The sequence below is a fragment of the Hippocampus comes genome, unplaced genomic scaffold (genome assembly GCF_001891065.2).
Source record: "Hippocampus comes isolate QL1 unplaced genomic scaffold, H_comes_QL1_v1.1 scaffold20, whole genome shotgun sequence".
Classification (NCBI taxonomy): Eukaryota; Metazoa; Chordata; class Actinopteri; order Syngnathiformes; family Syngnathidae; genus Hippocampus; species Hippocampus comes.
The window spans coordinates 599,805-603,200 of record NW_017805462.1 but is presented as its reverse complement, the minus strand read 5'-3'; the positions used below and the strand labels follow the sequence as shown (position 1 = coordinate 603,200).

Sequence of the window (3,396 nt, the reverse complement as noted above, 5' to 3'; positions counted from 1 at the left end):
GGGGGGGGCTTCTTTGGTGCTCTTTAATTAGCACACTAATGTTTATACACACATGCACACACACACACAGGGCCGGTTATCACCTGCAACCGCCACATGACTCTTTAATCTCCTCTGAACTTGCTTGCTGTGTTGATTAAAGTCAGATTGTGTGTCTGTGTGTTGATGTGTGTGAGAAATGTTCAACAAAGATGGCTGTCACAAAGAATGTAGTAGGCAGGGCGAGCGCCATCGTGCGTGACTCAAACGCGCGTGCGCGCGCCCAGCATCCATGTTTTGTCGGCGCGTGCAATGTCACGATTGGTCGCAAACAATTGTCGACTGTTAACAAGATGGAGGCGCGCATGGCCAAGCTGATCTTTGCTCCGCGTCTGCCGCGGCATGCCCACACGGACGCTCAAAGCGTTCTTTGATTTGCTTGGAATGCGGTGAGATCACCGGGATGTTTTATGCCCCCCGCCACGGCCCCCACCCCCTCCCCCGCACTCCTCCCTGGAAGTGTTTCCCAGGAATGCTTATCAGAATGTTAACGAGTGGAAAACGGAGCCACTGAATGTCGTCTGCCAGGAAGTTGATTTGATGTTTGACCCTTCATTGATCAAACGCCATAAATCTGTTCCAGCCTCACCCAAAAAACATCCCAAATTCCTGTCATATACATTTGAATGTGCAGTCCGTAATTGTGATTGTCCTTAAAACATTGAGTAATGATGCATCATGAACTCATTCACTCCCAATGACGTTTTTAAACGTCTTTCAGACTCGGTCCAGAATTGGCTGGTACTGAATGAGTTAAATAGAATCAAATGTTTTGCTACTTCATCAAGTACAGCAAATGCTTCGCCTTCTCATCTGACTGCCTTGAACACATGAAGGAAGTATAACACATACAGACCGCATATTTTTAGTCCTAACATTGGCAAAATTACTTTGGATGTTCGATACCACTTTTTCGCCCAGACCAATACCGTTCCGAATCTCAATTCTTGAATAGTTAGCGATATTGATACCAAGTACCGATACCACTAGTTACTTTTGATACATGCTGAAAAGTTTTCCCCTAAAAAACATTGACCGATAATTTTAATGAAAGAACTATATAACAGTTTTCCTGAAATTAAGTTTCTAATTTTCTATTTTTTAAAATTTCTGTTCATAAAATTGTCACAAGAGGGCAGCCCATCCTGGTATGGGCTGCTGTCGTGAGTACCGATAATTTGAATTTAGGTTGATATCAATACCTGCCTATCCTATCGATAGCTGTCAGACCAATACTGTGGGGAGAAAAAAAAAAAAACGACGTCACTTCCACTGGTCCAACATTAAAAAACTGGCTCGATGTCTCCAATATGTCAACATTGCTCCGATTACAATCACTTTAACGGTATTGGACCACCAAGCCTCTGCTACATGACATAGCACGCAAATATGGCGCCGCCATCACCCGCCAGTGTGGGCTTTTTATTTAGTTTGTTTTGTTTTTCAACTTTATTTGATTCGAAGCCGACGTGTGGACCAGAACTCTGCAATGTTGTCGCTGTACATGTTCATGCTCGGCCTGACGGCGCAAAGGCCGGACGAGCACGACGACAAGCAAAAGACAACGCTGCGTTCACAAAAGTCTCTTTTGAACGAATCATGCTCGCCGTAGCCTGAGCTGTTTGCAAACACTTTTAACACTCCGTAAGTGAGGCTGTGCTGAGCCGGAGGAGCATTGTGATTTTTAAATAATTTAGTACCAGCCAATTCTAGACCAAGTCTGAAAAGACGTTTAAAAACATCTTTGGGAGTGAATGAGTTAATTAATGAATTTTTTTTTCCTCCATGTTTTGCTCTGTGCACTTAGCAGGCCTTATTTGAAGTGCGGCTATTTAAAAGAGCCAAGCATGCTACATTTTGTAACGAGTGTATGCGTCTCGATTTGGACAGTACAGCTTCCCCTTTCAAGTGGGATTCATTTCAAGTCACATATAAAAGTCGCATTGTAAAGTCTGAGCAACTTTGCAGATGCACGGTTGTCAGTAGTCTCTCAAGCGCTGCTCCACCGCCCGCGCACATATTTGGCTTTCGATGAACGGCAGCGGGGGCGACGTGCGTCAGTGGAAGAATGGTCGTCTCAACCCAAAGTTTGGGAGTTTGATCCCCAGCCATTGTGACCAAGTCAAAGTGTCCTTGAGCAAGATACTGAACCTCCTGATGCTCCATCATTAGTTGGTAAATGCGGTAACAGTGGGAGGTGCTTTGAAGCTAGCCAAGCGCTATACAAGTGACAGCCCATTTATCATTTTGATGACGTATAAGTCGGATGTGTTCGGATGAGCCTTTGTACTGCATATCCGACTTATAGCCTCAATACGAAAGAGGCCCGGGTCGTTTTGAAGACTTTGTTGCAAAACGGTCCTTTTTTTTCTTTTCTATTCTCACTGGAGTTTGCTGCAAGAAAACGGGAGAATCAAAGTGGCAGCTTCTGCATTTTTTAAAATGAAGAGGTGAAGCTAAATTATCCATTCACAAAAATAGGGAAAATCGAAAACACTTGATTCGTTGATTTTTCTAAATTGATGATTTTATTTGTAGAAGTCTACCTATCCTCCCCCCCCCCCCCCATAGGTCATCTGAATGACACATACAGCCAAATACTCAAATTTGCTGTCCAAACCATCACATCTCTTCATTTCCTTCCCTCATCCTCAATGGAGTTTGCTGCAAGAAAACGGAAGAACCAAAGTGGCAGCTTCTGCATTTTTTAAAATGAAGAGGTGAAGCTAAATTATCCATTCACAAAAATAGGGAAAATCGAAAACACTTGATTCGTTGATTTTTCTAAATTGATGATTTTATTTGTAGAAGTCTACCTATCCTCCCCCCCCCCTCCATAGGTCATCTGAATGACACATACAGCCAAATACTCAAATTTGCTGTCCAAACCATCACATCTCTTCATTTCCTTCCCTCTCGCTTGCTTTCTGTCCATCGTAGGGCCTACCCTCCCTATGTGAGTGGCGGGGTGGTCCCAGGAAGGAAAGTTCTTGTCGGGACTTGTCTTGGTGGTGGTAGCTCGCACTTCTCCCCAAGGGAGGGCTCAGTTGGGGTCTGCTGCTGCGCACAATAGTTGACGGTGGCCTGATCAAGTTACAGCGCCTGCTTCAACACCTTTCGTCATTGTTTGACATTCTTTCACGTGAGACACACATGCGCGCACGCACGCGCAAACACGCACGCGCAAACACGCACACTAATGCATGTTGTTTCTGCTGTCTTCAAGTTTCCTGCTGTAAAAAAAAAAAAAAATCAGCCTTGTCCGTTTTATTTGCTCTCCACACTGAGGCCCCAGCTGAGACACCCCTAGACCCCCCCCCCCAACAGAAAAAACAACCAAGCCCCCCAGACCCACTT

At 44.7% G+C, this 3,396-nt stretch overlaps 1 protein-coding gene across 2 annotated transcripts in view; it reads left to right on the top strand.

Moving 5' to 3' along the window:
* lamc1 (laminin, gamma 1) overlaps positions 1-3,396 on the top strand; it is a 29,779-nt gene that overhangs the window by 5,147 nt on the left and 21,236 nt on the right. The window lies entirely within an intron of this gene.